Source organism: Cibotium barometz, chromosome 41 (genome assembly GCF_041138505.1).
Source record: "Cibotium barometz isolate CiBa-2024 chromosome 41, ASM4113850v1, whole genome shotgun sequence".
Taxonomy (NCBI): domain Eukaryota; kingdom Viridiplantae; phylum Streptophyta; class Polypodiopsida; order Cyatheales; family Cibotiaceae; genus Cibotium; species Cibotium barometz.
The window spans coordinates 46537341-46563058 of record NC_141086.1 but is presented as its reverse complement, the minus strand read 5'-3'; the positions used below and the strand labels follow the sequence as shown (position 1 = coordinate 46563058).

Genomic DNA, 25718 nt, shown 5'->3' with positions numbered 1-25718 from the left:
TAATTTTCATCATTTGGATAAGTATTATGCACCCAAAACCACAGACTCCTGACGCGGGAAATTCAACGTGAAAGTGCACGTTCACAACGTGAACCATTTTTTTGCAGTTTCACACTAGCGAATCGCTCACATAATCAGTGCCGAGATTATTGCTGAAAATCACGAGATTACCTTTCAAAAATAGAAACCCTTATCCTGACACCTCTAACACAGTGCAATTGGATGTGGTCGTCCGAAGTCAAAATCGACCATTTTGGCCTCCAACCAGCATCCTCAAAATTTGACCCAAAAAATCGAGGCAAGAACAGCTCAAAACCCACGAAAAAATTCAAAAAACAACATAAAAACGACAATGAGCCATATTCGGGCTATTTTTTTAGGGTCCAAATGACAAAATCACAAATGACTTAGGGAAACAAAGTTGTAGTACTCCAAAAATACAACAACTTCCTTATACATAGCTTTTCAAAATTCCTTTTGGAACACCCTCAAAAACATGTTACGAAACAAGGAAAAAATTCTTGGAAAATTTTTCGTCTTGAGACAGTGATGGAAAACAGGTTTTAGGACCTGCTCTTCCATCTGGGACGTTCCTAGGATACGCTTTTTCTGAAAAAATATCAGGTCATTCACGTGCGTATAGGGCCTAAGCTAATTAGGGCAAACGGACACCCGTTTGATCCAGCGAAGAGTATGCCAAGCCACTTGAGCTATAACGGGATGTGAGAAAGTATAAAAAGCAAAAAAAAAAATGTGATTGCTCGTTAAGAAGCATTTAGGCACTCTGATATGGCCACGATAAAGGGATTGCCAAGGATTACTAAACCCAATGGCTGACATCTTCGAGCCATTGAGATGTATGCCACAAATTCACCTCCCAATGCCATTGGCCATGCCTATAACAAGCATGTCATCGGGTTTTACAGCCCTCTGACTTCGATCCCACTGGGCTTTGGTCCCTTGCCTAACATTCCCACAAGTCCTATAACTACCAACCATTTCCTGGATGTCCACACCTTAGACATACTGACTAGTCTAGGAAGGGGAGTGGCCCAAGGACTCACCGAGTCTCTCCTAATAACAAGAGAACTCACATACGGCCTTAGTGACATACAGAAATACAGCCGCAATAAATTTGTAAAATTATGGACAAATATGACGAAACAACATACCCTATTCAATTCATTCAAATGTTTGAACAGAGATGTGAAGACTTTGGAAATCCCAATTGCCCTTGTGTTGAGTGCAATCACCTACGATCATCCCAATCCTCATTGTGCATACAAGGCACTTGTTCTTCTATATTGCATATATTGTAAAACCTTTGACCATGATACTAAAAAGTGTCTCACTTCATCCACCATAATGGACTCAAAACCTCCATCTCCTGTGCACCAAACCGAAACAGTCCAAAGGGTAGAAACTACTCAGGAAGCAGTTAATCGGACACTTCAGTGTTTCTATTATCATGGACCTCACAAAGTGGCAGATTGCACAGTTTGGAATACTTCCATGCCCATAGTCACTACATTTTGCGATCGACCAATGTGTGAACGATGTGGCATTGATCACATGTTCCAAGATTGCCTAAGACGAGTTGCCTCAATGCAACTTGTCTCACAAAATACAACTCTTAACATCTTAAGTGTACAAAACAAGCAATTGTCCACATTGCCATTGAATGTGCTTACACGTTTACAAGCCAAGGCATGACAAACAGTCAAACAGAATGTAAAAGACAACACCTCAACATGGGAAGAAGAACATGCTTTGAAACAGAACCCAAAAGAGAAAACAAAACCTTCTAAACCCAAGAAAAACAAGGGACAAAAAACTATCGAAACCAAGGTCAAATTAAAAAACAAGGAAAAGGAGCCTGTAGAGGACATAAACCCAAAAAACGACATGATGAAAGGACCAAAAGCTATACATGATGAAAGAGCCAAAAGAGCCAAAAGCTATACATGATGCATAAGCATCCACCTCAAAGACCACCACACAAACCTCGACACCCATACGTGCGACACAGGACACAAAAACCCAAAAGAAAATTCGATCTTGTCGCATGGATAAACATGAAAAACTGACAAACCAAAGAAAGTCAGAGAATGAAACAAGTTCTAGTACATCACTAAGTGAGGATGAAACAAGTTCTAGTACATCACTAAGTGAGGATGAAACAAGTTCTTACTCTTCGCTCGGTGCACCACACAGACCAATCAAGAAACTAGAACCCACCCAACCACCCCAAATGGATAATAATGATCATGTGACATATGCAGAACGCAAAAAGTAAGCTCAGGAGAGCATGCTTAGCTTGGTTGAATATCTTACAAGGTCACCGGTTGTGATTAAGCCTCATAATGCCAATCCTAAAAGAGCAACCAAGATACAAAGCCTAGAGGAGTACCGCTTTCCCTTTCATCAAGAGGAAGACATACTCTCTATAGAAGAGTCATTTAAAACAAACTGTACGAATAATAGGCTTAAGAAAGCACATGAGGAGTACGAATAATAGAGGAAGACATACTCTCTATAGAAGAGTCATTTGAAACAAACTGTACGAACAATAGGCTTAAGAAAGCACGTGAGGAATTCGATAATTCCCTGACAAGACTAAAACAGTCTGTCAAAACCTCATTCGGAGGAATGCTTTTTCTCTCATAATAAAGCCAACATCACATCAATACTTACACCTTTAATGTCTCAACCGAAGTTATACAAGGACATAATGAACTCCATAAAACTGTGAGGATTCGCAAGTTTCCAAACAGCCCTCATTAAGAATTGTCAGAGGGCCAAGTGCGCCAGTGTACGCATTGGGTACTCTTGAAAAAGCTGAGACCCAAACAAAGGATGAAAGTGAATGGGAATATGAAACAGAAACAGGATCTAAAACTGAAACAATAACCGAAACACCCATGGTTCCTTTGGAAGATTCTATCATGGTATGGTTGGATTTTCCTACAGGCAATGATGTTTAGCGCAAACGCACATTGATTAGCCCTCAAGAAAGTCATAACATCATGACAATAGACACTTGGGTGTCATTGGGACAACCTAAACTCATCTCTACAAGCAATAGTCTTACAAAAGGAACCAATGAACAAAACATTAAAGTTCTAGGTTACTTTAGATAGACTACTCAAACAATTGATGGCGATATGAAATTTACATTCCATGTTACCCTAGATTCCCTTGAGTATGATGTCGTCCTTGGTGGACCTTGGATAAGTTAATCTTTGTATTCAATAGATGAATCCATGTAAACAGTCACCTTGAACACTCCTGCAGGCAATGTACAATTGCTAATGGGAGGAAGAAACCTTGCAGGAGCTGGAACTTCCAACATATCTTACTGAAAAGATCCCTAGGATTTTTGTTGGATTGGAAATTGCAAATAAAATCACCACAGCTCAAGCACAGCTTTGTCCAACACGAGAACACAATCTCATGACTCTCAAGCTATGGAATTTGTTAGGTCCAACACTCATGGCACATCCTGAAAGGATTACCTTTACACAAGACTTGAACATGCCATGTATAGGGTACTTTGAACATACAATGTATATTGAAACTAACCCCCTCACTTGCAAGTTTTTTGTGGTTGAGTATGTGTTGGAAGCAGATTTGATCTTGGGGCATAAATGGAATGTTGCTGCCCAAGCACCACTATGCTTTGCTAATAAGCGATAGAGTCATCATGATGGTCAATAACAAAAAGTTGACAATACCATACTGTGCCAGGAAGAGGATCCAACTTTAATGGATATCTATGATGCTGAACGCAAAAGGATACAAGCCTCTTCCACAAAAGCCCCTCTACACAATGACCTACCATCTGCGTCAACAACTCCGATAAAGCCTCTACTCCTTCAACCCCATCCTCACCTACAAAGTTCAATGCCAAAACCTCGCAATCAACAGCTATTCTTGAAATTCCCAGAGCCAACCATCTATCTCTAATAGGGAACTCAAAGGAAAGACCCCAAAGCCTATGCATCTTCATCGACAAACTTCCAAAGGAGACAACCACATGCTCAAAGGCCTCGTCATTGACAGCCACTCCACAAGAGACTCTAACCTCATCATCATCAACAATGCCCATGAGACTCAAACCTGTAGCCTCAGTACCAGCCAAAGTCAAGGAGGGCCACAAAACCTTCCACATCAACCCTAAAGAAAACTCCACCAAGACTCCCACAATCACGATATCTTAATAGTATCAAAATATGGGTGGAGAAGCAGCTACTTGTAGCTCAAGGCTACTATGAAGGTGCCAATCAAATTTGGGTGCCTCGACAGTCAAAACCTCTTCCTCAACATAGCACTCAAAAGACAAGGAAGAAAAAGAGTACTCCACAACACCGTCCACAAAAGCCTATGCGAGTTCCTCAAAGAACACCAATGCAACAAGTGTGGGTACCAAAAACACTACTGCACAAGGGTACTACCAAAGAAATACCAAAGCTTGGGTCCCCAAGCACATCACAAAGTCCCCTAAGCTTGAACAAAGAAGAAATCCTCAACACCAAGCACATCAGCCACCAAATTACAGCATTCGTCAAAGATTGGTGCCTAAGCACGTACTTCAACAACAAGGTTTACATGATGGTAATTCCATCATATGATTGCCAAATTCGAACATTGTGAAGAAAACCTCACCATCGACTTCAACCCCAAAAACTTCACCTATAGTTCGACAAGAATGGAGGCCCAAGAAACAGCAAGCAAATCAATCAACCACTCTCGTGCATTCAGCACCAACATAGATGATCTGTTGAAGCAAACAATTAGCAGTCTTCCCTACTAACTCGACATCATTTTTCAGTAACAACAAATTCAAGAATCAATAATATGGAGACTTAGGAGAACATCAAGAACAGAATAACAATGCTCTTGTCACCCCTCTGGATGTGAGAAATGAGAAGCTGTTGCTTGCAAATCATGACCTAGATGACCCATATTTTTTTTTTAAAATTCACCCTCGAGGTCAAAACCCGTAAATTCACAAAATTCCATCTCACGAAATTATAATTCACGGAGTTCCTTCTCACGGCTTAAGAACCTGCACTTCCCATCATGGATTAAGCCATATCATGCAATAGCCATTATATATTTGTTAAGCTTATTGCTTACTATTCTTTTGTCTAAATTAATGTAGCAACTGCTCTATGAGTACATATCCATACTCATGCACTAGAGAACATTTGCACCAAAGCCTCACCATCGATAACTTCTAGGTACATCTCTGGATGAGGGGGGGCCATGGTGGGCAAAAGTCCGGTCAATGATACAACCCATCGCCTGGGATTTTCCTTCAAATTACAAACCTCTCCAAATGACGCCACAATCTTTACAACTCAATGATTTTCAATCCCTAATGAAGATCTCTATATTAGCCTCGCAAGTCGACATAATTCTTTCAATCCTCACCACAACAAGTGGCTACTTCAACACAGAGCAGTTCAATAAGAGTCTATATGACTCAATTCTTGTACTTCATGAAAATCTTCTTCTAAGAGCACTTAAATATGCATAAAAACATAAAAAGCACATGGGCAGAAGAAGACAGGATCAGGTCCTACTCTCAACAACATTTGACCAGAATCATGCCACACAAAGGGACATCGCAAGCTAATTACTTCAAATGATGAATGTTGCTTTAATGAATCAAATGAGTAACTGAGAATCACCATCTCGTTCTGATGATTAAGTCTATGTTCCTCCAGATCCCTCTCTTCTCTCCCATTATTAACATCTCTTAGTGTCCCCACTAACAAAAATCACATGTAAACTTGCCGATGATTGCCAAAAACAAGGTGAGCCAAAAAAAAAGGCTCACACAAATATAAAAATGTAATCATTCGCAAAAATCCCCATTAGGAATTCCCAATACACCACTAACCTCTTCATTCATTAACTAGCTTTTCTTATTCCTTCCAGAGGAACAAAGACCATTGAACGTCATTCAATATCAATGCCATCGACAAAGCTTGTTCATTCTCCCCACACAAAGGTCTTCAACACGATCACGATCACGCGATCGTTTATTAGGAAGGGGGAGATGTTAATCCAATTCTAGGATTAACAAGAGCTACCGCCATTATCTTACATCAAAGAGTCATGGTAGATACACCAAAGGAATATACATTCAAGATATGAAGCAATAGTGTCCAAAGCTATAACTTGGACGGGCACTCGTAATGGTGTGATGGCGATTCCCACTTCAAGAGCGTGTGGTAGCAAGCTAGGATAAAGTCCTAAGTGATGTACTTCATGGATATATTATGAGAGTAGTCATTGTAATAGCATTAGGCCTCTTATGAGCCTAAAGTGCCCGGTCGGCCACAGTTTAAGTGAGTGTAAACACTTATGGCCATGTATATAAGTGAATTTCTCTCATAATACAACATACCCTCCCATTGTGCAATTGAGTCTTGCTCTTGCTAATCTCTCTCCCTAATGCATGCTAGTGAGTATGTGTGAGTGAAGTGAGGTGAGAGGAGGGACGAGGACCCATAGTGCAATGCGGCGGTGTGACAACGCTCTCACGGCAAACGTAGTGGAATTGCTTCTCAAGGAGTTGTAGAGCTTGGAGATCTCAAGGGTTACAAGCATTGGAAAGATCCTCACGATAGTTGCGGTTCACTAGGTAATCTCATTTTGGATGTGTTTCAAGGAGGGTTAGGGTGAGCCATAACAACCATATAGACACGCCTTTGCACCAACAAGAAGTGCAACGTCAAATAGTTGAATTGCTTGACAAAGGTCTCATTCGCCCTAGTAGTTCCATGTTTGGCGTGTATGTCTTGCTTATGCATAAAAAGAATAAAACCTTTAGGATATGCATATACTATAGAGCACTAAATAAAGTGATTGTTAAGAACCACTATCCAATCCCTAGAATTGATGATCTATTAGATAAATTGAAAGGTGCAAGTGTATTTAGTAAAATTGACTTAAAGTTTGGGTATCATCAAATCCATATGGATCCTACTGATATCTTCAAGACTAATTTCCATACACAATCAAGACATTATGAATTCATTGGCATGCCCTTTGGTCTCACTAATGCTCCTGTCACATTTGCACGCATGATGAACAAAATTTTTATAGATTATCAAAACTTTGTGATTGTTTTCTTTGATGATATTCTTGTTTACAGTCACTCTGAAGAAGAACACAAGGATCACTTAAGCATTGTATTTGATTTGTTAAGGAAAAATCAATTATATGCTAACCTTGACAAATGTTATTTCTTTCAAACTGAGATAGAATATATAGGCTATATAGTATCAGCCGATGGTATTCGAGTAGACCCTAAAAAATTCTAAACCATTCAATACTGACCTACTCCTAAAAATGTCCATGAAGTTAGATCTTTTCTAGGTCTAGCAAGTTTTTACCACAAGTTCGTAAAACTTCTCGCTCATTGCTCTCCCATTGACTATCTTGCTTCGTAAGAAGCTAGTTTTTCGATGGGGTGACAGTCGGCAAAAATCCTTCGGAACTTTGAAGTACTTATTGACCCATGCACCTGTCCTACGACTACCCAACTTTGACCGTCCTTTCTTTTTAGTTGTTACAGATGCTAGTGGATCTGGCATAGGCGCAGTCCTCATGCAAGATGACCATCCCATCGCTTATGAGAGCCGCAAGCTCAAACCCAATGAATCCAAGTATAATACCTATGACAAGGAACTTTTGGCTCTTATCCATGCCCTCAAAATATGGAAGCATTATCTCATGGGATTTGAGGCACTAATAAAGATGGATCAACAAGCTATCAAGCACTTGTTGACCCAATCTTTAATATCGGATCGCCATATCCAATGAGCTTCTTTTATCCAAAATTTTCACCCTATGATCCAATATCAACTAAGCCGCTGTTAATGTAGATGTAGATGCTCTTAGTCGCTCGTAGACCTCTTGATGATAACCAAAGTTTTGTTTGCAATTCTAATTCATTTGATGAACTTAACATGCTTATTTGAATAATGTGTGTGCTATTCAAGTGCAATCTTTTGATGCCATGATTGAGTCATATGCTGATGATCCTGATTTTTCACCTGCATGGAATGACATACATGCTAACAATTCTTTGCAACTAAATGATTATTCTTATGCAAATGGATTTTTATTCTTTCAAAAGAGACTTTGCATCACTACACCATTTAGAGAACTGGCAATAACTGAGATGCATGCTCCTGTATATATGGGACATAGAGGAATTCAATCCACATTAGCTGCATGTAAAGAACATTTCTTTTGGCCTGACATGAAACATGGCATTACAAAATTTGTGTCGCAATGTATTGTTTGTCAAAGAATTAAACGCCATCATGGTAAATCTTTTGGTCTTTTAATGCCCCTACCTATTCCCAAAGGTCCATGGGAAGAGATTTTAATGGATTTTATTACTTGCTTGCCGACTACGTCCTCTCATAATGACATGATATGGACCACAATTGATAGATTTAGCAAGCAAGCATACTTTATACCTTGCAAGAAGACTTGGTCTGCTCCTCAAGCTGCAAAGCTATTCATTAAGACTATCTTTCCTCACCATGGCTTTCCCAAAGTCATTCTCTCTGACCGAGATGGCCACTTTTGCAATCATTTTTGGGTTGCTTTATTCAAGAACTTAGGTTCTAAAATGGACTTTACATCCGCTACTTTACATCCGCTTTCCATCCAGAAAGCAATGGCCAGATTGAAGCTACCAACAACACTATTATGGATCTTCTTAGACCCTAAACTATCGATCGACCCTCTAATTGGGATCACAACATTTGCTTTTACTTCAATTTGCTTATAACAATACCCCCCATTCGACTATTGGTCGAGCTCCCTTTAAAATTTTCTATGGCAAGAAACTTCCCATTCCTGTCTCTACCATAATTAGTGTTGTTCTAGCTGGCTGACACTTTAGGTCGTGACCATTTAGTGCCAATTTGTTGACTGAGGCATCACATTTATTTAGTGCTGATTCGCCAACTGAGGTAGCACGTTGATTTAGTACCGATTCGCCGCGCCGGACTGAGGCAGCACATTAGCATGAGGTTGGCCACCCCTTGCTTTTGTTTATTTCACACAACTGAGGACAATTTCTTTTTAACCCTGTGGTATGCTATAGAAATGACAATTGTGGAATTAATTATGGAATTATTTGATATTTTATGTGATATTTATGGTACACTCATTTGCCACATGTTCGAAACTGGCTACCCATGAGAGCATAGAGCAGTGGTTGCATCGTGTTGGGCGGATAAGCGAGATTTAATGTGTCTTGTGTTTTTGGTGAGTAGATCAATGCACGGAGTACTGTGGGTGCGATGGTTTTGGTTGGTGCATGGCTGTCGTATATTAATGTGCGATGGTCGCCTGCCCATAGTTTCATTTAATTAAATTGCTACAATTTTAATGTAAATACACAAGCTTGGGGACCGAGTTACTTTTTGATATTAATGGCCCAAAGTGGAATGTATTAAGCTATATTTGTGAGGACTTGATTTTTTCTAATACATAAATACATGCATGAGGAAGAGTGCTCACTCATGCATGGGAGAAGATTGAACCCACTCTTTTTGTCGTGCATAGTTACTATATTTATCTCCTTCTTGTTTATTTGCAAAGCTTGAAGCTATGGTTATGGAGGTTTATTATTAACAACACAACGCACTCAAGACAAACCTAAGATGATACAGACTACCCTTATGTAATGCAATTGATTACATTCACTACATGTAAAAAATGGGTAAAATTAACAAGTGAAAATAAAATGACTCAAAAATTATTTCCAGATTTGAGTGTAAAACTTTGAAAAGCACATAAATCGTTGATTTTTTGTAGCTTCTAAAACTATTTTTATAGTCAAATTATTGAAACCCATTCAACTCCTAAAATTCTTAACTTTTAGGCACTTCAATTTTTTTGAAGATTGTTGTTGCTTAGTCTCATTTCAAGTTTCTTGTCCCAACTTGTACCTTAAATATCTTTCTCGTATGGGGTCCAAGCAAAGTTTTATCTATAAGTTCCCAAGATTAAATATATATATATTTTTATTTAGATAAAATTTTAAAGTGTAAATTTATCTCTCTATATTAATTTTCTTTGTCTAACTTTTGTAAAATGATTAGATGACATCTCTTAATAGCAAATGATCAAGCTTGATTATAGTAAATGACATCACAATGAAACAACATTATAAGATCTACTTAATAAAAGTTTTCAATGGCTCCAAATGAAGGCTAGCTTGCGGGTAAGAGAAACAAGAAGACGTCTAGAAGCTCACAACTACAATCCAAGGGGCATTATCTTGCTTTATCGTAGGATCTTCATACAACTTCAAGAGATAATGATGACAACCACATCAACCATAACGTTTGGAATAACGTTAACTATAGATAGTTACAATCCCATTAATAGGGCATCAATAAGGCTTCCGTGTTAAGGACGAAACCTACTTCAGGAAGGGTAAATGTCATTTTGTAACCCAATTTTGTAATCGTCCGTCTCATGATAATAATAATAAGCCATGAAAGATTATTAAGAGTTTATCTTATTACTCCATGATGTCAATGTAAAGGCCGATGTTGTAAATCCATAGTCTTTTTAATGGATGTTTGCATTAATGTGAACATATGGCCATGGTATGTAAGTGACTTATTGTAGATACCCTCACACACATATCTGAGATACATCTTGGCAAACTCGTATGAAGAAAGAGACAGTGTGTGTACTCTTGAGAGAGTGATCCATTGTGTGTTGTGCCCTTCATTCCCTTTCATTTACATGTGTGTGTGTGTGTGCGTGTGCGTGCACGTGCGCGTGTGCATGTGTGTGCATGTGTGTGTGTGTGTACGTGTGTGTGTGTTAGTGAGCGACCAAACTGGAGTAGCATCTTGGAGCTTGCCTCAATGCAGATAATTGGTAGGATCTCCTGTACTATTCTAGCTTATGTTGAGGTGGGGAGTAACATAAATATAAAAATAAATCTCAACTCCCTCCTCGATAAATTTTTTATTTGTGGTTTAGACAAAGCCCAAAATAACTCATCCTTCATTTGCAAAAAAAAAACATTATGATAAAGGCCAATGAAAGATTCAATGGTAATGACTTCTCTGGCTTACTAATTCTTCTTCATGCATCTTCACATAATGCACAACATTATATGCTAGCTTGTTAGAAATGTGCAAAGTATTGAAGAATATGCCATCTTTTTAGGTTTGTAAGGTTTTTTTACAAAATGTGAATTCAAAGAAGAAAAGATAAAGTTAACACCATAGTGGTACACCATAATGACCATGAGGACCCTGTAGGAATGCTACAACATTGTCTTTTAATGTCGCTTACATATACATTGTTAATGATCCTAAAGTTTAAATTGATAATCCCTCAAAGAGATAAAATTATCCTTTTGGATTTTGCGTCTTCCCAAAGAATTATTTTTTTCTTTGTATAATGGAATGCCAAAGTAATGACTTTTTTTTAAAACTTCCCTTAGGCCAGATTCCTAGCAAATGCATTCATATCATTTCTTTACATTAGTTAAACATGCACTAAAAATATGTGTTGGGAGATTGAGGCTAAGTTCAAGAGGTGAATCAATGATCCAATAACATTACCCTTTAATGTGATTTGTAAGATACAGTAGTGTATTGATTTCACTACACATTTCTTATATAGATTCATCTTACTTTCCAATGTACCAAATCTCATTACCTTCTTCCATACTTACTTTCGAATTTCTCACCCTCAATTATTTATCCAACCGAATTCATTTCACTTAAGTTTCTAATTCCCCAATGGACACTTCAAATGGAGAAAACATTTATTTTCTTAACATGAGCAAGAATGCGTATTCAAATTCTATGACAAACGAGAAAAGCTCCCTTCAAGATAATCTGGTACATTCATTAAAGTGGTAATGGACCAAAGTTATCTCAACTCAACTCACCACACACTACCAATATAACCATAATGAAGCAAAAAAAGCCATCCACCAATTGATTCAACACTTTTGGATGCTTATACGTCATTCCCTAGTAAATAAGTAATATGTCATTCCCTAGTAAATAAGTAATGTGGCCTTCATTTTGACATTTGTGCACTAAGGACCATCCTAATGATGGATGGTTGTGGTGCCATCTATCCATCTTACTTAGTGGTCCCTTGTGATGAGGTAAGGGTGGGCATATAAGATGTTTAAGGCATAACCATATTATTTTGGTGTAAAGCCTCATTTATAAGACTTCTTCATAATCTCCTTCTAGCTCAAATTATCTGAATGGGTTTCAACCCTCTTCATACATAAGGAAAAATTTTGAACCCAACCATCAAAGACATATTCAACAGCTATCAACCCTCCTAAATGTGCTTCTTGATACTTCTTGCAAACGACTTTCACAAGTGCTTGTCTCTCCCGTGCACTTTGTAGGGGTTCAAAGCTCATGCTTAGACTCTCTTTAAGACAGTAAATTAGCCACATATATGCTAGTTTGTTTGCTTTAACTTATATCTATTGTGCCGCATATAGGCTAGTTTGATGTGATGTGTTTTTTTTTCCTTACAAAATATTATATTTTTAATTTTAAGTTTATTCACAAACAAAACCACTCTACATAAAGAAGTAAACCCACCAAAGCATAAATGTTTCAAACACATCCATGAGCATGTGCACGTGCACATGTTGTGCGTACATGCATATGTATACATGTACAAACTGATACAAAGAAGCCAACTCATCCAAGCACAAGTTTTCTCAAGCACTTTGCATAGATGCATCATGCATATAGTACGTGCACGTGCACACGTCGAGCGCACACACATATGTATACACGTTCAAATTGACATAAAGAAGCCAACTCATCCAAGCACAAGTTTTCTCAAGTTTGCATAGATGCATCATGCATATAGTATGTGCACTTGCACATGTCGTGTGCACACAGGCATATGTATACATGTACAAGCCTCAAGTTTTCTCAAGCACTTTGCATAGATGCATCATGCATATAGGCGACACCTTTGGAACAACTTAGTTGTTTGCCTCTAGCATACAGCAATTTTATAAAATGGGTAACACAGGCGATTCCTTTCCCTTCCCTGTCTTTCAGTCTGTCTTTAGGCGTTTCAACACTTCACGCCCTCTTCGTAGCTATGGAAGCTGCTGTCCACCGCGTGTGCCATGTTCCCTGGTAAGTCTCCTTCACCGACATTTCTGTAGAATTATTCGCATTTTAATGTAGTGGGCATGTGTGTTTTTTCTGTACTGTGTGTGTGTGTGTGTGAGAGAGAGAGAGAGAGAGAGAGAGAGAGAGAGTGCGCGCCCTGCGTTCCTCTCCCGTTTCGTCGTCCATATCCTTCTTCTTTTCTGTTCGCCGTCTGATTTTCTCCCTTGCAGTTGGCTGTCAGCTGCTCATACAGGCTTGTGTCTGCTGCTGTTGACTGCACTTGCTGCCCCTGCATCTGCTCGCCATCTTCTGCTCTTACTAGTGTGTGGTTGCTTCGTGTTCCTTTCTTTGCCTTCTCTTTGTTGAAGCCTTCTTCTTGTTCATACTTGCCATTTCTCTCTAATGGCTTCTCCTACAGAAGTGTACTGAATTGCTCTCCCCAATCCCGACTTACAACATTTCTATGACACCCTTGAATAAGGTTTTGCTAAGATCAAGAAAGCTTGGGATGAACCTGTCCTTGAGTTTCGTTTGCAGGTTCCTGGCTAGGTATTATTAGACCCTGTAATGAAACTTTCACAGAGAGCTTTAATCCTTTTTTTTTGGAAAGAATCCTGCAGCTGCTGATGTTGGTTAAAGAGGATGCTTTGTTGAGGGCTGCTACATTGCTGCTCGAGGCTTCTATGAGGTTCTACTTACTATTTTGGAAAAGTTGCCTCTTTTTTTTGGCAGCAGATGGTGCATGTATACCCCCGGTTGCCTACAAAGGATTATCAAAGCTTCGTCAAACATAGATGCTCTGTGTGGGTAGGAGTTAGGAGTTGCTGAGTTTCCTGTTTATATACGCCATGCTTTTCCTTTTTTGGTAGAATTGCCGGGTAAAGTGGATTATCCCATTAGTGGAAGCATGGGAAGTTGAAGAGCCATATATAGGCTAGAGTGGCACCTTGTCATAGTCATCTCCTCCGGCCGATGTTTTGGGAGGCAGCTCAGCGGGAGATGGGAGTCCGGTGGAGGGATGCTGCAGTGCTCATTGGGGGTGTTCGTGGTGCTCGATGGTGATGCGTCTCCTATGTGCGTTAGTCTTCCGCTGCGCATTCTGACAGCACACATAGGTAATGGATCTCCTCATACCTGTTCTCCTCATACCTGTTCTTATCTGGCTCCAAATCCCTCAGCTTCTCTATCATGCCTCATATACCTTGCCGATGCGTGGCTTCATACCATCCACAAGCCTCATCAAGTGGACAATAGGTTGAACCATAGCATCAATACGCTCGCTTCACTTTTTTCCCAAAAATCAGGGTTCTCTACTTTTTCCTTGCATAGAGCTCCTATCTCAGTGGAAGCCAATGGTGAAGAAGTGAACTCGTCACTAATGAACAAGTGTCTCAATGCACCACTACACTCTTTCAATTGGTGAAGCATCAAGAAGTTGTAGGCAAACCTCGTATCTGAGTATTTGAGGAGCTGACGGCTGGATTTTTTGGAGAATTCATGGCGTAGGAACTGATGGTTTGTGACAAATGTCACTATTTGGCTGCCCACTTGGATGATAGGCCGGATCCATGGCAAGTCCCCAATATCCTTCAAGAGACTATTTAAGCAATGTGCCATGCAAAATGACACGGTGATGTTGGGGTACATGCTCTCGACGATCGCTCCGGCTGTCTTGTTTGAAGCCTCTCCATCAGCAACAAAGCCCACAACTAGGTTTGGGCCAATGATCTCTATGCCACTAGCGCACTCTGTTGCTAGCACATCAGCACTCTCCCTGGTCCCAGAAGCATTATGTGAGGCGATGAAGTACATCTCACCGCGGGATTATGCGACAAGGCCATGGATGGACCTCTTCCGTGTATCACTCCATCCATCGGCTATCAGGGACACTCCATTCCTTGCCCATTGTCGCTTCGTGTTTTCTGTTACTTGCTCCACAAGCCTCTTCTCCTTCTCTAGCAATGTGGTGCGCAAAGACTCTGATGATGGGGGCATATAGTTTGGACCATACTCCCCTATCTTCTTCACCATGACCTTGAAGTAGTCCGATCTAGCCACAAAAAATGAATAATTTAATAATCGATCAACTTCAAAGTTCAAAGTTCAAGTAAGAGAAACATTGTAAAATGATAGATCTTAAGCTAGAGATCTTAATTCTTGATTACCTAGCAGCATGGAAAGCAATGTGGTCATGAAAGAAGAAGTGAGCTATGGCCGTATCCACCTCCTTCTTCTTCTTGGGGTCCCAACTACCCTCAAGAGTACTTTGTTGGCGTGAGTGTGTGGATGCGGTCGGCATGGAGAAGGATGGTGTTGGGGCCCGTTCTTGTGGGGCGGGTGATGCAGCCGTGGGTGCGGATGAAGTGGATGCACATGGGGATGTTGTAACTCGCGGCGGTGAGCGGTGCCCGGGAGACTAGGGCCTTTGACACACTTGTTGATACCATCAAAGCATATCAAAACACTTAAACATGGCCACAACCTTAACACATATCCATCATCACTTTGCATCAAAACATAAAAGCTGGACAAAACATCCACAAATGCTGAAAATGGATCTTGCACATGTGACACCACACACAGGCCGGAATGGGCCAACCCCCCCCTTAAGAGTATTTTATTACCCAAGGAGAATAATATCATGTACAAGCTTTGAGGGCCTTACTCTCCCCACGGGAGATGCTGGATTATCCATATACAAATGACATAACACATCCCAACACAAGGCAACCAAGCCAGAACATAGGCTGTAGAAATTCCGAGCCAACAATATAATCCATATACCTCCGTGTGGGTATTGATTCTTTCCCAAAAACCACGGGTCTTTATGCAATATAGTTGGTACAGCAAGTACAACTCTCCATTCAGCCGTACAGCAGGTACAATGGTTCGTACAGTCGGTACAATGGTTGGTACAGTAGGTATAGTGGCTACAGTCGGTACGGTGGTTGGTACAGCAGGTACAGCAAGTACAAATGTTGGTACAGCATGTACAAAGGCTGGTACAACAAGTACAATGGCTAGAAATCATAATAAATGATTAAATACCCTTGCCTTCAGTATTTCTTCGCGATGGAAGCCTCCAAAACAGTCCCCAACAGCCGGTATTCTTCATGGGCAGCCTTCAAGAGAGAGAGAAAGAGAGTAGCCATCATTAGGGCAGCCTGTAACAGGGGTAGAGGCTAGTGTGCAGCAAGAGAGCCTCTTTTAATGAAGAGAGAGGGCTCCAATTTATAGATTTGGGCCTCCCATGAGCTAAAATGGCAAGAGAAGGCTACAATGACAAGTGGAGAGCCACACAATAGCTGAAGTGACAAGTGTGAGGCCACTTGTCTCACTTTGATCCATTTTCTAATAAGTGTCAGGCCACTTGTCTCACTTTGGTCCACTTTCTTGCCACATGTCCCAATCTAAGAGATGGGTCCTTCCATAAACTTTATCTCTAAAAATATCCCAACTGGTAGACATTTTGTCACATAGGCACTTCGCCAACTCTTGGTATCTGCTCAATTCTTGATGTAATGACGCAAACAAAATTTTCATTGGAGTCAGGCCAAAAATAGCAACTCTCCTAAATTTTAGGAGTGTGGTCCTTTGTATTCTAGGATAATCCCCCATTCCCAAAGCTTGTACTTTCCAAATATCTAGACATCCTGGAGTCCACCAGACCCCTTTCATACCTGGAAATGTCCAGGTTGGTGACAGATGCCGAACCTTGGGATGGCCTCACTAGTGTTGCACATGCGGCACCCTCCTCCTTGAAAGCAAGGCCTCGTGTGGCAACGCGTTCAAGAAGCCTCCTTCTCGTCTCTTGTGTGACCCGATCTCAAAATCAGACCTCATGATCGGGCTCATGCAAGAGGTGAGCTCTCACTTTATCCGCCCCACCTGTTCGCCTATATGGACATAGCTTGCACGACCATGGGCAAGAGCCTCCTCCACTTCCGGGATGATCGGAGTTGACCTCTTCCCACCAAGACCAACCTTCGGTCCTCCTTCCTCTATTCATATTGGCGCCGCCGAAACAAGGTGCGGGGGATGGTCGTGATGAAGATGCCATGGAGGCAGTGCCAAGGAGGCTTGAGCAATGGAGGTGAGTGTAGGAGAGAGATGTAGGAGAGGCTAAATAAAGCAAGAGGTGAGTGTGTGTGTGTGTGCGCTTGCCAATGGAGAGGCTAAAGCAAGAGGTGAAAGTAGGAGAGAGAGAGTGTAGGAGAGCAAGAGGTGAGTGAGTGTGTGTGCGTACGTGCTTGCCCAATGCCAATGCCAATGCCAATGCCAATGCCAATGCCAATGCCAAATGGAGAGGCTAGAGGCTAGAGCAAGAGGTGAGTGTGTGCGCGCGGGGTGCGCTTGCCAATGGAGAGGCTAGAGCAAGAGGTGAGTGTAGGAGAGCAACAAGACTACAAGTGACAATTTGAAATTACAACTTACCCAATGCCACTTGAGGAGAGCTTGAGCTTTGCCCAATGCCCACTTGAGTCTTGAGCCTTGGCCCTTGAGGAGTGTTGAGCCAATGAGCTTCCCACTTGGGCCTTGAAAGTTGAGGAGTCTTGAGCCTTGAGGCTTGATCTTGAGCCTTGCTTGAGGAGTGTTGAAACTTGAGAGCTTGAGCCATGAGCAAATGCCAAGGTTGAAGCTTTTGAAGGAGACTCGAGGGACGAGAGGCAAGAGCTAAGAGCAAGGAGGTGTGTCTTCTTATAGCATGGGGGCTCTTCTTATAGCCATGGGCCAAGTGGGGAGGGGCTGCTACAATGCGCTGCCCAACGGCTACAATGCGCCGGCCCAATGGCTACAACTGCCCAACGGTCAATTAACCGTCCCAGTCTGTCCCGTTCCACAACCTGAGCCGTCCCGGCGTCCTCGAAACGCCGTCTTGCTGTTACGCCTCGAACTCGCACGTCTCCCATCCGTCCCCATCCCGTCTCCGTTCCAGTCCGTTATGGAACGGCGTTCCCCCGTCCCAAGGGTCCGTTCCCCCCGTCCCCTGTGATTATGATGTTCACCCTATAGTCACTCCACATGAGGCAGCTACTATGAATGCATCTTTTACTGAGGAAGAATTGGATGTTGCTCTCAAAAATTTGCATAAATGGAAATCCATAAGATGGGATGGCCTTATGGTTGATTTTTTTCATGCATTTTGGGATGTTCTAAAATAGCCCATCCATAGTCCATCCTCTTGATGGTCAATTATTGTTGGTCGATCGGACAGCTACAATCCTCTTGGAAAGAAGGCTTGCTTAAATTGTTGCCGAAAAAATAGCTTTGTGAAGGTTTAATGGATTGGCATTCCATCTCTTTGATGTCTATGGTGTACAAGCTTGTCACTACGATGCTTGGGAATAGAATCAAAGGTATATTGCATGCTGGTCTTCATCCAAACCAGCCTCGCGGTGAAACCAACCACAGGGAGTTGGGGTGCCGCTTGAGCGGCAAAAGATGACTGCCTCTTACTGCTGCATAAAACTGCTTCTGGGCCTGAAGTAGATCTCCTCGTGTCCGGATCTCCTCCCCAAACTGAGTCACTCCACTATAACCATGTCTCTGCTGTGACGGCCGCCGGCACCACCTCCCACAACAATAATTCTACTATAATTGATCAAGGTATTGATAGCCAACTCATTAGCCAGCTTCAACAACAGTTGCTACAGCAGATGGGTCATGATAGATGGGACAGAATCATAAGAGATGCCTTGTCTAAGCTACATGCTGCATTGATGCATGACTACATCATCTCTGCAGGCGCTCATGAAGAACCGAGTGCTCATCAGAACAATATCAGGTCAACAATAAGCACAGATCATGGCTCGACTAAGCATTCCGGCATATCAGTACCAGCTGGGCAAGCACAACGTCATTTGGTTACATCAAGATCAGTGGCAGTTGCCGCAAAAGCTTCCAATACGAGGGATATGGTGGTGTGTTAATCACTCAAAATGATCGAACTCGATGATCTCCTTGCACTACAGCTGTTGATCGGACGGTCGGAATGAGCCATGGGCTGCCAACCACACCCTTGGTGGTGCAGTGGGAAGAGCTAGATGTGAATCTGAAGAACAGCTCACCTCAACTGGACACTGATCTCACATGGGACGTGCTTGGTCCCGCTGATACATCCCATCAATTATAGCTACCGTTATAGGTGAATCATGCAGCAATAATATCACCATATTCATATAAACCATTGTTTTGAAAACCATAAAAACCCTTCGATCAATGCAAGCTCGTTCTTAATGAAGTGTGGTGGATTCTTTTGAGCAAGTGGGCACTGTGGGTAGCTAGTTTCACTTCGCAAAGAATCACAGGTATGGTGCAAAATGAAAAATGTTATTTTGTGGCTGCATCAAGAAGGTACATCGAAATGCATTTTCAGAGATGAACTTTCAGCCCCTTGGAAGTTAGGGAAATCTGTCAGACAGGGATGTCCTCTCAATGCTTTGCTTTATGCTATTACTACACATCCTATGCTCCTACACAATTTTGTGGCTCAAGCCTATGCTGATGATCCTTTCTTTTTGCCTTGGAATACAGAGCGTGATGCCAGGATAATCATGCAAGCTTTGTCGCTTTATGGGTTGGCTGCTGGGTTGAATGTCAACTTTGCAAAATCTAAGCTTGCCGCTGAAAAATTGTGATTAGCATAGGTTACTTTGGCTAGGATAAATTGTGCCACCTAATCAAATAGTCGGGCATCTTGGACACCTCATTGGATGGGAAATCTCCCTTAAAGAAGAGACTGAATGGGTGATGCTGAAGCTACATCACAAAATTGAATATTGGAAGCTGTCTACTTGGCCTTTGCATGTATGTCTGTGAATAGTGCTATGACCTGTCTATAATCATGGCATATGTGCAATTTTATCTCCCTTTGCTGCCTTGGTCTCATAGATAGATTTTCATGTCTAGAGCCTTGGAATGCCTGAGGAAAACCAAAGCAAAGAGAAAAGCTCTCCATCTGATGAAGGTTTGCTAGCCTAAGATGCATGGTGGTCTTAACATTCTCAATATCCATTATCATGTTCTTGCCAAAAAGGTGATGTTTCTACTTGATTTTGTGGTACAATCAAAGCCATGGGCAGTATGTGTGTCTCCATGCGTACAAAAGCACATGGCCTCTTGGTCACCCGTTATGAGGATATAATTTTTGGATATTTTGATGGCAACATCACGAGTTCTCCCTATGCTATTGCTCTCATTCATGATTGGAAAGCTTTGTTGCACCACTTACATTGACGGGGCTGGCCACCTGATCAAGGAAACTCTTTAGCTATGGAGAACATTCATTGGAGTAGGGTGTTGGCCGGGTTGGCCACCTAATCAAGGAAGCTCTTTAGCTATGGAGAACATTCATTGGAGTAGGGTGTTTATGTGCCTCTTGCATTGTCTCAACCAAGGAAGGCCTATAACCTTTCTATGCTTGGAATTTGCCACATACGAGATGTTATTGATGAGCATGGTATGGTATTTTCGGTTCCTCGAGTACAACATTGTCACTTGGAATTGCATCATAGGTCAATTTGGAGGGTCATTATGAAAATGATGCAACAATTATAGCCAGTGCCTGCCCTTCAAGAACAAGACAAACTTACTGATTGGCTTTTTGACAGGTGGCTTCTTGGATATACCTCTCTTTCTTTTTTCCTTGCCTTGATGGAGAGCAGCATTGGGAAGGATATGGATGAGCAAATTGCCTTTGAAGCAACGACTGTTTCTATGGAGATGTATTATGGGTGTTTTTCCGGTTGGGATTCTTTTGGCACAGACACATTGCTTTAGCCTCTTGTAGGAGATGCTCTCACCCATATGAAATGGTGCCCCATCTTCTTTGGTACTACTCCCACTCTCGAGCCCTCTTGGACAGATTGTCAGGGGGCCTACATGCACGATTTCTAGGTAGACTTTTTGGGAGACAGTTTTGGCTTTTTGGTCGACTCTCTCCTACATTGCTAGCTTATGTTGTCTTTTTGGATTGGACGAGATCTTGGGCTTTTTGGACTATCTATCATGTCCGGCTGCTTTTTTCTTTTGTTCATGTCGTCCCTTTTCCTTTCTTCCGTAGATCTCTTTACCAGTCTCTTAGAGATTCTTATGATCTCGGAGAGCTTGCTTTTCCGCAGCTTGAGGTGTTTCCCCACTGTTTCTAATTTGAGTTGTCGCTGTCCCGCTTTGGGACAGTTATGATTGTATATTTATTTTACCAATGAAGCAACGGTTTTACTAAAAAGAGAGAGAGAGAGAGAGAGAGAGAGAGAGAGAGAGAGAGAGAGAGTTATATTAACATCTATGGAAGACCCCAAGGGCCTATGAGACCAAAAGTAATACAATGGTACCATGGATATACTGAGCCATGGAAAACTGAAAGAAAAAGTAGAATGAAAACATCTGATAGTACATGTGATCAACAGATGATCTTGTGTAGAGCGAGATATGCTGTGATCAGCTAATGTCGATACCCGCCTCGGCCAGAATCGATCTGATGGTTGAGTGAACGTCAGGCCTCTATGATGGGAGCGTGACATGTCGGCGGAGAACCTCACGAATCCGTCTCTGTGTGGTGTAGGGTCCTGATGCTCTGGGTCGGGGACGTCTGGCTCGTAGAATGGATCCAGCTCTCTCACTAAGAACTCCTCTGGGGCGTGGGTACGGGCTCTGATGTCGTAGTAGAGGAACTGTTGTGGGCAGTAGATTCTGATGTGGATGTATGTACCACAAAGAAATCTGTGATGGCTCTCTATGAGGTGTCTTGTCGGAGCCGGGGTTGTCTCTCAGCATGCTGCCTCAACATGACATCCCTGTGTCGTCTGAGCTCGATCAAGTACATGCCCAAGCACCTCTGATCCTCAAACCGTATCACCCGTGTGAATGGTCCGAATCTGTCACGACCCTGTGTTTTTCTCTGGACAGTATGCAGGTGTGCACGGGGACATGGTGGACAGTGTGAATGGCATCAGGTTGGAGTCAAAAAGGAAGCCCATGTGTGGACAACCCCAAGTGTGAAGGGGACAAAGAGACATTAATTAAAAAGGTTTTATAACCTTTGGTGGCCAAAAATTAATGTTAAAAAGGTTTCAAAACCTTGGGAGGCCCTCAAGGCAATTTTTAGAGACTACTCTACTTTTGGAGGCCCACGTCTCTCTCTTGCTTCTCTCTCTTGCTTTTTGGGGAGGCGTGCAAGTTCTCATGCATGGAAGAGAGGAGTCGGCTGCTGATGTTGGCTGCGCACAGAAGAGCCAGTGCAGAACTGTACGACTGCTGCAGGTACAGTGTACGGCTGCTGTAGGTACAGGCTGCTGCTGCAGGTGCAGATTCAGGCGGTGCAAGTACTGGCGGCGTAGGTTAGGCTGCTGCAAGTACAGGCGGCGCAGTCAGGTATAGTTGCAGTACAGTCCACGTGGCAGCTGTATGACTGCAGATTCAGGTGTACGACTGCAGGCATGTGTACGGATAGGTATAGCTGGTACAGGCGGCTACTGTACGACAGCTAATATAGGAGACAGCTGCACACTATTTGGTACGGGTGGCTGCTGGTGTCGACCTGTTCGGATAGGTGGTTGCAGGCGTGTGCTTTTTGGAAGGCGCCGTGTTTTTGCAGAAAGGAGGGGCTGGTTATTCATGAACATAGACATCTCATCGATGGCGTTCATCTGATGGAACTTTCAGCTTCTCTTTGCTTTGGATTTGGGACTGTTTTGGGACAGTTTATGGGCTGTTTTTGTTTGGCTGCAAATTCAGCAATGTACTTGGGTTTCTGGCTACAAGTACAGATCTTTTGGTTATGTTTCTCGGCATGGGAGTGAAGCAAGCTCGCATGACTGCGTGCTCATGGAGCAGATTGTTGTCTTCCTGCTAGAAAGGAACAGTGGGACCTACAGTTATGGGCATCTCTATGTTGCCAGATGTTTCATGAGGGAACAGGTAACTAGATGTATGGAAACAGGACAGAAGTTTCAAAGGGAAACAGGCCTAAGGGTTTCATGTGGAAACAGGTCGTAGGTTTTCTCGAAGAGACATGTTTTGGGTTTCTCCTGGAGATAGGTCACATGCAGGCAGAAGGTACAGGAGTGGACACATGTTTGGTACAGCCTTGCTACTGATAGGATAGGGGACGGGAAATCCATGACAGAGATGGATAGTACCCTTGGAAGGTAGAGAGGGTTTGTACAGGTGTGTCAACTGTATGGTATGCTGTGCTGTGATGCGAGTTCTCTTTTGAGAGACAGTTTGGGAGACTGTGTTGTGATGCAGAAGCACTGGATGTGTCAGGGTGTGATGCTGTTCATAGTGTGAGAGGCTATGGATGGTTGTGGCAGCCTTGAGCATGGGAGAAAGCTTCTGTATGCAGGCTCAATGTGTGAGAGTCTTTCGATGTGAACAATGGCTGGATTTTTTTGTGGATGCTGTGTGGACAAGAAGCCAGATGCAGGTTCTTTGTAGGCTTCAGGAGTTCTACTGGTACGGCTGAATTACCAGCCTTATATTGTAATCAAAGCTCTTATAATCAATTAAAGAAATACCGCAAGGGGCGCCACTGTGATTTGGGGCCAATCGGTGTCCGTGTACTTTTTGCAGGAGCACTCTAGCTCCCCCTGTTTGTTTTCCTTTTCTAGGTCCTCAATGGTGTTGAAGTGTTTTACGTGCGAGTGTTTGTTCCACCGCCCTTTGGTTTCTGAAGGCCGGTTTACAATCCCTCTCAGAAGAGGCAATGGAATCTCCCCCGTATCTCATAGTAAGCCGGGCAACCGAGCATATAATGGGCCTCATTCTCTACTGCTCCTGTGATGCATACTGTGCATGTCCTCTCCTCATGTGGGATATCCTCAGCTCTGCCAGTCTCTACTCTCAGGCGGTGGGAGGATACCTTGAGTTGGCCGATTGTGATACGCATGGCATGTGACGTGTGTATCTGTATGTATCTTGGGATCTCAAAGAATCCATCCTCCGAGAGTCTCAAGAAGTGATCTCTGTAGAACTCACACTTCTTACCAATCGCTGATAGAGACACCCATGTATGGTGTATGTGTAGTCCGAGTAGATCTAACCGGATGATCCGGTTGATCTCCTGATGTGCAAGGTATAGGGAATCCAGGCTATACTGAAATGGGGAAAGAGAGAGAGAGAAGAAGAAGAAGAAGAGGCTTTGTGTAGGTCATAGTCACAGGGTGTTAGACATCATCCCCTACTTGCTGGCTTCCTATTTGGTGTCTTATTTTAGCCTCTAGGGCTGACCATGTTAGTCAGAGGGGCTGGTCACCCCTCACTCATATTTTACCCATATTTATTCCCCATTTTCTGGTCTTGGGATTTTCCCCAGTCGCGGAGGTATTTATCCCTAGTCGGCTGCCTTCATGTAGAGGTATATATAGCCCCTCATATTTTTACTGCTTGCATTGCTTGCCTAGCTTGTCTAGCTGCAGTCCCTCACTTACGAGGTTCTCCCCTCTTGCTCGGGACATGTATTCCTTTTGATGATGATATTGAGAGCAGGTTCTCACCTGTGTTTCCTCTCCATCTTTCTCTCTCACTCTCTTTCCTGTGTTTCCACTTTTCCTTCTTCCGCTACACATTCTATCACGGTATTAGAGCGCTGGTGATTTTCAGCGTTGGATGCTCCCTCCTATACCTCTTCGTATCTGCGTTTTTTCCGCCCCTGGACAGACCTGCGTTTTTGCGTTTTCAGCAAGGGCAGCAGCACATAGGTTGCTGCGTTTTTCTTCAGGTGGCTGTCTACAGCAGTATTCAGCGGTTCTCGGCATTCACCCCCCCCCCCCTCTGTGCTGGTCGCCTGTTTTGTACAGGCTAGCAGGAGCATGTTTGCTGTTTTTTTTCTTCTATAGGTTTTTGATGCTGATTTGCTGATCTAAGGCTTGGGTGTACGTATTTCTTCAACGTTTCTATATTCAGCCCCTTATACCTCTGCGTTTTCAGATTTGCAGCCATGGTTGCTGCGTTTTTTCTGAACCGATCTTGCTGGTAGCTCTACCTTCAACTGGCAGTTTGGTACTTGAGAAGGATTCTGAATTTCTGATTTCAGTCAGCGTTTTGCTGATTTTGAAGCATCTATACCTGTGTTTTGTTCTTGGCCTACACAGTTTCCTGGTTTCTACATGTTCCTTGCCTTCTGTTGGTGGTGGAGTGCTGTTTTTGCTGGATAGCAGTGTTTTGGCTGCGTTTTGCTTCCCACAAGAGTTTTCTACACTCAGAGGGGGCCCTTCTCTAGCTACTTCACTTGAGGATCAGCTTCGGGAGCTGTGTTGTATCTGTGGAGACATTCTTCTTTGACAGGAGTTTACAGTTATTTGGAGGAGAGCAGTGATCTTTTCAGAGATTCGAGCAGAGTTTATTTTGTCCGAGCTTGTGTTCTTTGTAGTATTTGCAGAACAAGGAGGGTGTTTTGCCCTTTTGCGGTGTGATCCTTTCACATGGATCTTTTTATATGTTGTTGCTGATTCTTGGGATCTGGTTCTACTTCTGGAAGAGTCTTCTGCTATCTGTGATGCTTTTGAGGACTTTGTTGCCATTGCAGTTTATATTCCTGCTTCC

General features: G+C 42.5%; 1 protein-coding gene across 3 annotated transcripts in view; it reads left to right on the top strand.

Annotated features, from left to right (window-relative positions):
• Positions 1–13039: 13039 nt before the first annotated feature.
• LOC147615008 (uncharacterized) overlaps positions 13040–25718 on the top strand; it is a 53122-nt gene continuing 40443 nt past the window's right edge. The window contains exon 1 of one of the 3 annotated variants that reach the window (XM_086780293.1): positions 13040–13199. The gene's annotated coding sequence lies outside the window, so the exon portion shown is untranslated. The remainder of the gene's footprint in view (positions 13200–25718) is intronic. The other 2 variants (XM_086780291.1, XM_086780292.1) reach the window with 2 other exon arrangements.